The sequence below is a fragment of the Egretta garzetta genome, unplaced genomic scaffold, assembly GCF_000687185.1.
Source record: "Egretta garzetta isolate BGI_Z169 unplaced genomic scaffold, ASM68718v1 scaffold30, whole genome shotgun sequence".
NCBI lineage: Eukaryota > Metazoa > Chordata > Aves > Pelecaniformes > Ardeidae > Egretta > Egretta garzetta.
This window is the reverse complement of record NW_009258383.1, coordinates 308,309-320,276: the sequence shown is the minus strand read 5'-3', so window position 1 is coordinate 320,276 and position 11,968 is coordinate 308,309. Positions and strand designations below refer to the sequence as shown.

Sequence of the window (11,968 nt, the reverse complement as noted above, 5' to 3'; positions counted from 1 at the left end):
GGGGTGTGTGTTTGGGAGGGCGGCTAGATGGGCGTAGCAGTGAGCCCAAACGGTAGCCCGCGTTGTCAGCCACCCGGGCGTGAGGCCGGTGCCTTCGGTTAGCACCAGCTCCCCTTAGGCTTCCCTCGCCCTCTGGGGTTTGGCCCTGCCGCTGCTCGCGGTGCCGTTTTGGGGCCTGCTCAGTACGGGCTGCCCCAGTCACGTTGGCACAAGTTGAGCAGAACGGGGTGGCATTGGTGAGGAGATGGTGGCGTTAGAGGGGGTGGCCTTTTAAGTCTCAATTGAAGCAGATAGTCAGGTAAAGACTTTTAAATCTTGCATATGGCCTGGGTGTACCAAGAGATGTCAGGAATTCAGAATCGTGCCAGTATAAATAGGGAGCTTGCTTTATGTATTTATTGTAAAGTGTTTTGTGCAAGCACTGATATAACATGCAGGTAAAATGCAGTGCTTGCATATATACATGAAGTATTTCTACTCTTTCGGAAACAGCTCTCTTACCTGGCAGTACCTGTATTCCTACAATAGTTTGGAATGAAGAATGAAAGGTAGCCATATGATTTTCTTAAACTATTTAGGAGTGGTGTTAGATGGACATCCCACAAACTTGGAACGGTTCATATTTGGAAAATAAATTTTACCTAATTTAGTATTTTTTCTGGTGGAGGTTCTAGAAATGAAAACGGGTTTTTGTAAAAGGCAGTTGCTGTTTTTTCTGAAAGATAATTGTCATTCACATGTGAATTCTTTGTGGATGTTTTATGAACAGTGTTGTGCACAAGATTAACACATGTTACTAAACAAAACTCTTCTGAAGAGTGGTAACCATTACCAGTGGCAACACTGGATTAAGGATGTTCTCTTAGAAAAAAAGTGTTTCAATGTAAAAGTTTTCTGGGTGAAACTGTATTGCATATGCTGCTTGGAATTCTTCATGTGGAGTACAGATGGAAATGAGCTGTAGTATTGTGCCCGCCCACTTCATCATACACTTACTACTTTTATGGAGGTTGAGCACATACCGAGACTGTTACATGTGCAGTCATCCTGAATTGAGTATGAAAATTGCCAATATCGGGGTCTTTGCAAGCTTTCAGATGTCATACCACAAATTCATCAGAAGATGGTGTGGTTGTACTTCTGATTTTTAAGCATTTTTCAAATACTTGCACAACTAAGCATTTTCTGAATAGTTATTGAAAAGCCATCAATTTTCTTCAGTATTGATTAACAGAGTGGATTCTGGATTTGCATGTGTAATGCTTATAATGAACATAGTGATTTTTAGCGTGAAGAGTAACTCCAAACAAGTGGAAAAAATTTGATTAGAATTCAAGGCAGCATAACAACATACTATATGTACATACTATAATAAAGGTCATCATGCTCTTCAGTTTTTGTGTGTTTTGAATCAATTGTGCAGTAAAATGCAAATTTTCTTGTAGTACTTGGGAGTTAATGCTAGGCATAGTAGGCTTGAAATTGTAAACACCCCATGCGCAGTGGGAAAATATCAAAATATATATAATTTTGAAGTATACTGAATATGCATTTGAAATATTTCAGACAAGTATATATACCAAAATGGTGGAATGGTGCAAGCATAAGTCAGATAGCTCAACAAAGTTCAGGCTGCCCACTGATAGGCTTTATGAGGAGGAGGAAAGTACTGCAAGTTTTAGCCCATCTCTTCAAGCTGCTGTTATCATGGATGCTGGGCCTGGGGGGAATCCAAAAAAATGAATTTGGTGAACAGGTGGAGAATTGAGGGGAGAAGGTGCTGTAGAGCAAGGATGCTGAGCCTACAACTGGATGATGGCCGCTGCTGTGGGGAAGAAGAGTTGGGCCTCCCAGAGGCACCAAAAGGCTGGAAAAGCTCCTCCTCTGCTTCCCTCTCTGTAGCTTTGGATAGTCGTTTGTGCATTGTGGAAACGAAGTTAAATAGCATGAACGTGCACTGATTTCCTGGGTGCCAGCAGGTATTCACACTGAAACAGGCATAAGGAAAAGTTCAAGTCGCAACCTCAGGAGTTGCAAGCCAGAGGAGGTGTTGCAGTTTAATGCGCTCTAAATAAACAAGAGTCAAGGAGTGGAAGGATGCTTGTCAGCTGCACATCTGTGATTACAGACCCATGGGTGAGCTAGCAGCTAATACTCCTGTAAAGTCACAATATCATGCTAAATTGAATCTGTATTTCTAACCTGAGTTAGAATGACAAATAGCCACATTTTGGTGTAGTGGTGACAGCAAGGTTTTAGTCTAATGCCCCACGTTGTGTAAAAATAATTGCATTTTTAACATGTCTCACCAGCTGCTGACTGTTGTACACCTATGATGTTGCTAATTTTCTCCATATAATTTGAACGCAGATATGAGAAAATAGACAAAAACTAATGGATCTGGGAACAAGGGAGCAGTTTTGGACATGTGTGGCAACTGGAACAATCTGCTATGTGCTGGTTAGGAAAAGCAGTAGGAAGTTATTTTGGAAATACCAATGAAATCATTAGCCTCACTAATACAAATGGTAAAATGCAAACTGGATAGTCAGCTGTAGCAACAAGGCTGAGACTCTGGATGTCATCAGTTATGACTTTTTATCTCTCGGGAATCATCTTCTAAGTTTTGGGCATTCATAAGCTAGTGATACGTTGCGTATGCATACCAAAGAATTGGACTGGGAGATACATATGTGAATTTATGTTAGGCAGATGGGTTGCAGTTAGTGAAGAGGGGATTAGGAGGAAAGCATACCAGAAAACTGGTATTTTGCAATTAGAAAATGTACCAGGACTTTTCGTTTTTTCACAGTGTTGGTTTTGCTCACCAAGGGAGAAACTAAGAGCTCAGTCAGGTCTAATATCAGGTTGACCTACATTATGTGTAGGTGAGTGATGTACTGTTTCAGAAACAGAATATATGTAGATCGGAGTCTGAACCCTGAATGAAGAGTATGCAAATCAGCAAATTAATACATGGAAATAGTATTTTCTGTTATGAATTATGGAACAGTGGTATTTAAGTTGTTTCTGTGGACTCTGGGATGTATGAACTGTACTATAAAGTCAGAGTTTCATGGAAGATAAATAAAACAGCAGACCTCTATATCAAGTCTTCACCTCCTTAAAAATGTTTAGAGGTACGCAAATCAAGGAGGATTAAAACTCACTGCTCTACAGCATAGCTTGGGTGTATTCTGAGTGGTACTCACAGATTTGAACTACTTTTTCAAATAGTTTCTAATAAATGCACAAGTGTTTTTCCTTTTGGTTTTTTTTTAATGTTGGACTGCCATCATGTGGTTAGTTTGGTGATTTAATGTGCACTTATCTGCAAGTTTTCTTTTTTCCCTCTTAAATAATATGCACTATTCACTACTTTTATTCTTTGTGAAATGCTGTGAATTCCCTCTACAGGCTGATTTGGTGGGTTTGTTTTTGTAGGAAAACATGGCAACTGCCATTCTCTCCCTTCTAATCTCTAATCCCAACTCTCTTGGTTTAGCTTGGCTCTGTTCATTTCAGCATGTAACATCTTAGAACAGTTCTCTGCTACGCAGAAGGAGAAGGTAAAGAATACAAGGTTATACTCTATATGTGTGCAGCCCCTTTTGGTTTACTTAATATATTTTTTAAGGATTAAGCCTATTCCTAAAAGTTTTGGGATTAATTGAGTTTATGGGTTTATGCTATGAACTGTTGACAGACTGCAGTACGAGTAACGGACATTGTACGTTTTTTGCCAGACAAATCTCAATGAAGATTCATCCACACTGAGATAGTTTTGTCTTACTTGTCTTTAAGATGCATTGTCTGGCTTGGGTGGTAGGAAAAGCAAGTATATTAGTAAATACCAGGCTCCAAAGGGAATGGTGTAGAACTAAATTGTTCTGACATTAGGAGCTATAATTGAGGATTAAAATTAAAGTTTTCTACAGTTCTCTTTTCTGTTTGCTCCCTTTTAATTACCACAAACTGCTCCTCCCTCCTCCTCTCCCCCTTCCCCCCCCAAATCACCCCATCAGGTCTATATAGCAAAAATGTTACTAAGAAGTTGAAGCATTGTGGTGGGCTGGAAAAGGCCATTGAACCAAACCACAAAAGTGTTTAGTTGTCCATCTGTTGTCTGGATACCTAGCAGCCTACTGATGCGAGTGTATCCGGACTTTGTTTATAGTGCAACATGAAGCGTTATGTACCTGTTTGCTCTCGGGATGATTTCTGACAAGGAATTTTGATATCAAAAATCCTACTAAAAATTCCATTTGCGTGCACATTTGTGTCTAATAATTAATGTTGCCACTTTACAAGATGCTGACTACTCCCTCCATTGCAGCAGAGGTAAGCTCTGGACTGTGGGTAAGCAGCAAGAATGGGTGACATCGATTCTTCCAACTTTTTCTTAGTTAAGAGGTAAAGACATTTGTAGTACCAGTGATGGCAAAGTGGGGGGAGAGAGAGACCCTTATCCCTGGTTTTTGTGTAGGTTAGCCAGCGAGAGACTGTATGGAAGAGGCAAGAACGTAGCGTCATGCTTGCCTACTCAGTGTCCTCGTCCTGCACTGGGGTAGTGCTGCAGGGTTTGTTGCCTGGCGCAGGGAAAGACCCAGGGAATGGGCAGAGTAAGTTGCTTTCTGGCAGCAGGAAGATGAGGGAAACTGGGGCACAGAAGTGAAATTCTTCAGGTGCCAAGGGGCGTACTATGGCCCCGGTAGTTGAACGGTTTGTTTTTTCTTTCCTTAGGCCTCCTTATTTTGAGAAGAGGGTAAAACCTGTGTGTCAGGACCAGATTCTCTGGTAAGGTAGACTCCAGGTCTAAGAAACAGAAAGCTCTGATGTCTCTTGTTTTCTCTTTTTAAACGATTAATTAGTGCTAGAAGACTGACTCCTACTGAAGTTATGAAAAAGAGAAAATGGGCTATTTCTTGGTGGATACTTGCCCTCAGAATCTGCTGATGAGACAAAACCATCTACTGATTGTCCAGAGTATGTTAATGTTTGGGGTTGACATCCTTGTGGAATGGGAACGAATTCCTGGATAATTGCACCTTTCTGTGATAGCCAATATAGCAAGTTAGAAAAGAGTTCTTTCTTGCGTATATACCATATATATAGTATCTTAATGGTATAGACAATATTAGTTCTAGGTAAGTTGTTTAAAACTGCTGGAGCTATAACTCTATCAATTGTTTGCAGAAACACCGATGAGTGAATATCCCTATATTCATAGTACAAGCTACATCAGAACGTAATGATTCTACTCATTGTTGCATTTCATGTAAGATTCACAAGTGTAAGTGTGGAAAAAAGTATGACAGAAAACGGACTATTTCGGAAACAGTAATTTATTCACTTTTTGCAAGTTACCACGGCATTTTCACATTGTTTAAAGACAAGAGTCTTTTTTTCCCTCCCAAAGCATACTGAGATTTTCTATTCTTTTCAAATAAAATGATCTTACAGGTAAAATTTAAACATCCATTATCCTTATGTGGTCACTCAGTGGCTCACAGCAAATGCCTTTGGATTATGGACTGCAATTTTGGGGGAGAAAAAGGAAAAGAGTTGTCAGTGTAATAGGGAAGGAAAAGTCTGTCATTATTAAGACTATTAGGGGTATAATTAAAATAATGATGTCAACTACCACCACGGTGATGCTAATACAGTCTTTCTGGCATTCTTGGTTACAGGTGGCTTGGACAAGCTTAGTGTGACGTGAATGAGCTATAACAACTTGCGGTGCAGTCACTGCTCTTGGGCTAATTGCAGAGTTTACCTAGCAGTGGCAATGTGCAGAAGAACCCCATGCAACGCTACAGGCCTGGGGAAGAGTGGCTGGAAAGCTGCCTGGTGGAAAAAGACCTTGGGGTACTGGTTGACAGCCGGCTGAATATGAGCCAGCAGTGTGCCCAGGTGGCCAAGAAGGCCAATGGCATCCTGGCCTGTATCAGGAATAGTGTGGCCAGCAGGAGCAGGGAAGTGATCGTGCCCCTGTACTTGGTGCTGGTGAGGCCAGACCTTGAATACTGGATTCAGTTTTGGGCCCCTCACTACAAGAAAGATGTTGCGTTGCTGGAACATGTCCAGAGGAGAGCCACAAAGCTGGTAAGGAGTCTGGAGCACAAGTCTGATGAGGAGCGGCTGAGGGAACTGGGGTTGTTTAGCCTGGAGAAGAGGAGGCTGAGGGGAGACCTTATTGCCCTCTACAACTACCTGAAAGGAGGCTGTAGCGAGGTGGGGGTCGGCCTCTTCTCCCTGGTAACAGACGATAGGACAAGGGGGAATGGTTTGAAGTTGCACCACGGCAGGTTTAGGCTAGACATTAGGAAAAACTTCTTCACCGAAAGGGTTGTCAGGCTCTGGAATGGGCTGCCCAGGGAAGTGGTCGAGTCCCAGTCCCCGGAGGTATTTAAAAGAAGGATAGATGAGGTGCTTAGGGACATGGTTTAGTGGTGGGATGGCAGGGTTAGGTTAATGGTTGGACTTGATGATCTGAAAGGTCTTTCCCAACCTAGATGATTCTATGGTTCTATGAAAAGACAAAAAGAGCTAGTAATGCAGTTAAATTTTTAAAACGCATCTAGAGTCATCAGTTTCAGTAACGCCAACTACATTTCAAACTGCAAAGTTACTTGAAACAAAAGACTGAATTGTTTGATTTCAGTAAAGCTGAACTGAAATGTATTAATTGTATTGAAATGTTAAAAGGATTAAATACACATAATTTAGTCAAAATTGGAGGGGAAAGTTCCAGTTTTGCAAAAGGACTGGTTTCCTGCAGAAAATTCCATCAAAATATTTTGACCAGCTTTAGATTTTATCTTGGAGAGACTGGGGAAAAGATTTTACTGGAGAAGTTTTGTTTTGAAGCAGGTGATGTGTTGGAAAAACACAGAATGAAGAGGTTGTTCAGGTTGCTGACAAGAGAAAATGAAGATACTCAGGAAGTGGTCTGTACTAAAGGGACAGGAACCTCATTCTCCAACCGTGGCAATCAAAACCACTTGCCCCTTTAAGTGTCTTGCTCTCTAAATACTTTTTCCTACTTTCTCATGTTTTTGGTTTCAAATTCCTCTTTTCTCAAAGCCTGACACAGTGGTACATTTGCCTTTTGTTTAATTTTCCATCCTTAACCATTGTTTTGTCTCCTTAAGTATTAATATAAATGTTATTGCTTTTTTATTATTGGAAAGATATATTTATTCCTATAGGACATTTTGTCCTTCACATCTGTTATGAAAATTCATTATTTCATCTCTTCACAGAGGTAGCTGAAAATCCCATCTACTTTCATATTGACACCCTTTCCGCAAGAGTCTGTGAGTTCCTTGGCCCTGTGGCACGTTTGTTTCTGCAATGCATTCTGCAAAAGCACTGCATCCTCATGGTACTTGAAGAATACATAAGGAAGAATGCAAGGAGAAGAGATTCACAGGGAGTAACCATGTTGGAAACAATGATTTGTGAACAATCAGACCTTAGAGGAGATGGTGGGTGCTACTGGGAAAAGCACCCATCAGATGAGAAACCTGAGGGGAAGGGATGTCATAAGTAACTTCAGAACGGATTTGAGGTGGGTCTTCGCTTTCATCAGATGTGATGCTTATTTGTTCTGAGATGAATTCCCAGTTCCTCTTTACAGAATGTTAGCATCACACCAAAATAAATCATAGGATTTTATAGATCATTATAGCTTATATACAGCTTATTGTATAGACCATGTATGCGTGACTTGTGCACTCAAGCTCGACGTTTTGAAGAATGCAACCACTGGTTGCTTCAGATCATTGAAATTAGCTGTTTTGCCATATTTGAATAAAAATTCTTTGCCCACTAGAGGGTGTTGTAGTTCTTAGAATAGCTAGAATAATGCTACTTAGTTTAACTAAATTCAGTGCAAAACAAATCCTCGGCACAATCCTGTGGTTAAGAAATTAAGGGTCAGGGAGCTTTGCTGATTTGTAGCAGCTGAACATCTGCTTTGGAACACACAAATTGAAGGATTTCAAATTTATGGTTTCCCACAACAACCATGACTTGTTCTTGTTTTACGTACAGTTGGCATTTTTACTGACAACTTTTATTCTTGAACTTATAACTGTTTTATTTTTTCTTTTAAATTTCGTAATGTGCAAAATTATTTGCTCCCATTTTCTTACTTTCTTTATAACAAAAGAATAGAGACTAATAAAATCTAATACCATTTCTCCTGTCATTCTAAGTAGCGATTGATAGGCATCAAAGCCTCAAGAGATGATTGTGATCTAGAATTGCCTCGATGAATTAGGAACATATCCTCAATACCACATTCCTCTCTCAGTTAAAAACCGCATAGATGAATAGGAGCATTTCCTCAGTACTACATTCCTCTGTTAGGTGAAACAAGCTATTCCTGAGATAAAATGCTTTGAATGATCCATGGTCCTTATGACCATGGACTGTAATTGCAAGTACTAGAAAGGGTTTTCTTTGAAATTTTGCCATTAGATGGAAATCGGTAATTTTCCCTGTTTTGTACAAATTCAGTTTTGTGTTATGTAGTGTTCTACTCTTGTTGTGTTTATATCTGCTGTCCATCTTTAATGTCCAGTACGTGGCATACCTTGGTTTTAACACTAAGGAGATTTATATCCCTGAAGCCACATTTCTTCATTTGTATCCAGTATGTTTTCTATTGCTAAATCCATCTTTCAGACGAGAAGAAACTAATGACTTGCAGTCATTCAGGCAGAAAGTTTATGTAACTGTGCTTGCATTTTTTTCTCTAATTTGGACATGTAGTCAGAGCAATCACAATTACAGTGACTGTGTGAAAGGACAGTAATTGCCTATGCAAATGAGGCACACAATTGAAAGCATTTTTTTCTCAAGATTTAAGCTTAAAATCATTTAGTCCTCTTCATGCAATTAGAGGTGATGACAGTCCTCTAGCAAAATTCAGGAGCATTAAATGACATACCGCTTACCTATTTCTTAACTGTAGATTTAACTGAATATATTTTATGTTCTTTGTCTCATGCTCCAAACTGCTACTTGGTTTTGTTACTTCGTAGTGGAGATTTTATTTCAGTGTAGTGGCGAGTAATACATTTGTAATACTTATGCATATATGTAATACATATACACATACACCTCTCTGAATGTTTTGTGAAGTTGAAATTGCATTTATTAAATGTAGTAAAATTCTTAAATAGAGAATATTAAATAAAGCACTTTCAAGAATATATTTAATCATGGTAAAAATATGTTCTTCCAGTTAAATGGTTTCCACTATTTCATTGTTAATGATTGTAGGTCCAAAACATTTGAAAGGATCAAATTGATCTTAAACTATGGAATGATGCTTATTTTGCCTCACAGCAAAGTGGAATTTTGCCAGACATTTAAAATGTCATTACTGCAAAGCTGTCCAAAAGTAGGGGAAATTTTAGCCCCATTTTCTTTTAAAAACATACGGACTCCTGAAAAGCAAGGCTAAGAAGAAAACTGCTCATTCAGCACAACAGTAGAACTGCTGCTAAAACTGCTGTTAAGAAAAAATAATCAGCAGATAAATCTAGAGACTTATGGCAACTCTCATCTTAAGATGGCTGGCTGTGGAAAACAGAAGAGACAGTCTGGTATTCAAGCATCTTGTTGAGTCACTAAAAACGGGTGAAGTTGAAATGCTTGTTATTAAATTGTATGAAACTGGTAGTGTCAGAACCTGTTCTGCAATGTGACATATGGTACATCTTTGCATAGTATTCTACAGAACTTAGCATTACGTGAAGTGCGTCTGGATGAGTTTCAAAATCCATTCGTCTCTACTATCACCTCACCAATTTTTTTTTGTTTTAAAAATCATCAAAAGCAGTTTAGCATTAGTATACTTTCAGCAGCATCACCTTTGTACAGAGAAATCTTAGGCCAGCTTTCCTTTCCTCTTTTTTTGATAGCTTCATTCTGGAGCAGTGCAACTGAAAGCAAAACTCAAGAGCTTGTCAGGAGCTGTGAATGTAAGTTTGTGCTACGATGAATCACATGACAAGAGGCACATTTTTGGCTTGGCACGTTTTTCACATGACATCGAAAAGAAAAATCCACATACAGCTTAATGTGGCAAAAATTTCAACAAGCTTTCTATATTTCAGTGAGGAAATCTGTTCGTTTCAGGCAATTAGTGATGAGGATGTATACCCGAAATCTTGCACCTCTTGAGTTTCCAGTGTTGTCACGTTTGCATGAGAAGTTGCTACACCGACAGAGCAAATTAAAATCCTGACTCCTTTTTTTGAATTTCACAGGACATCATGTTTGCAATGAGCAGAACCCTTGAGGACAGAGAAGTTTATTCACAAAGATTTAGAAGAAAATACAAGGCCAGCAGGGAATTGGTTATGGCTTCCTAGATTTCTGGATTTTTATTTTGTTTTTCCCAGTTTGTACCGGTTGGAAACAGTTGCTGAGCAACTGGTTCCTGTGTGCTCTGGCCACTCCTCATCTGTGATAAGCTTTCTTTAGGTTACCTATATATCCTCTGTGCCATGTGGTCTGGGAGGGACATCAGCGTTCTGTTCTGTGATGAGATGACTAGCTGAGCAGATAAAGGGAGAGCAGTGGACGTTGTATACCTTGAATTTAGCAAGGCCTTTAACAGCCTATCTAGTGTTCCTACAGCTAAACTGGGAGCTATGGGCTGGGTAAATAGACATTAAGGTGGGTGGAAAATTATCTCAACCATTGAGCTCTAGGCATGGTGATCACTGGTACAAAGCTCAGCTGGCAGCTGGTTATGAGTGGCATGCCTTGGGGATTGATGCCAACCATGCTTGTCTTCAGTTACAGTTTGGATGACTGGACAGGGTGCATCCTTTGCAGGTTTGCAGATTATATGAATTGGGAAGGGTGGTCAGTACACTGGAGGGCAGGGCTGCTGTTTGGGGGACTTCGTCAGGCTCCAGAAATGGGCTGTCAGGTACCTCATGAAATTCACCAAAGGCAAACGTGAAGTCCTGCGTCTGGGCTGGAATAAGCCCATGCAACAGCACAGGGCGGTGCTGGCTGGCTAGGAAGCAGATTTGTAGAAAAGGACCTGAGGTCCTTGTGGACAGTGAGTTGCGTGTGAGTCATCAGTGTGCCCTTCTGGTGGCATCTTGCGCTACATTAGGAGGAGGGTGGTCTGCAGGTGGAGGGAAGTGGTGGTTCTTTCCCCCTGTCTGGCACTTGTGAGACCACACTTCTAGTGCTGTGACCAGTTTTGGGCTCCCCAGCACGGAAAAGACATTGACATAGTGGGGCAAGTCCATCAGAGGGCCATTGAGATGCTTAGGGGGCTGGAGCACATGATGTACAAGGAGAGGCTGAGGTGTGTTTGTTTGTTCCCTCCTAGAGAAGAGAAGGCTAATGCAATGGAGGGAAACTTATTGCTGTCTATGACTACCTAACAGGAGGGTGTTGAGAAGACAGAGCCAGACTCTTTTCAGAGGAGCACAGTGGAAGGACAAGAGGCTGTGACCAGAAGTTACCACATGAGAAACTCCAGCCTAGTGCAAGGGGTAAACCTTTTGCCCTGAGAGCAGTCAAACACTGGAACAGGTCGCCTGGATCGGTTGTGGAAACTCCATCCACAGAGATACTCAAAACTCAACTGGCCACTGCCTTCAGCAGCTGGATCTAAATGGACCTACTGTAAAGGGTTGGTGCAAACATTCTCCAGTGGTTCCTTCCAACCTAAATGATTCTGCCTAAAGGTTTCATTGCATGGTAGTCATTGAATGCATATGAGCTAAGACCAGTAAGAGACATCTATCTCTCTTTATTAATATTTTAAAAGCAAAAGGTACAGGTCAATGGAGTTTTGTTTTGCAGGGGACAATATAAAGATGAAACAACTAAAATGAAAGAAGAAGAAATGAGTGATGAATTTTTGTTTGTATAGTATGTTACTTGAGTCTTAGAAGTGAATGAACAGTACTATATTTATTCC

General features: G+C 40.4%; 1 long non-coding RNA gene across 1 annotated transcript; it reads left to right on the top strand.

The window, feature by feature from the left end:
* The first annotated feature begins 6,064 nt into the window (after positions 1-6,064).
* On the top strand, positions 6,065-10,265 carry LOC118452622. Its single transcript, XR_004842417.1, has 3 exons — positions 6,065-6,105; positions 7,266-7,573; positions 9,939-10,265. It is a non-coding gene; the product is annotated as an uncharacterized LOC118452622 (long non-coding RNA).
* Positions 10,266-11,968: the final 1,703 nt, after the last annotated feature.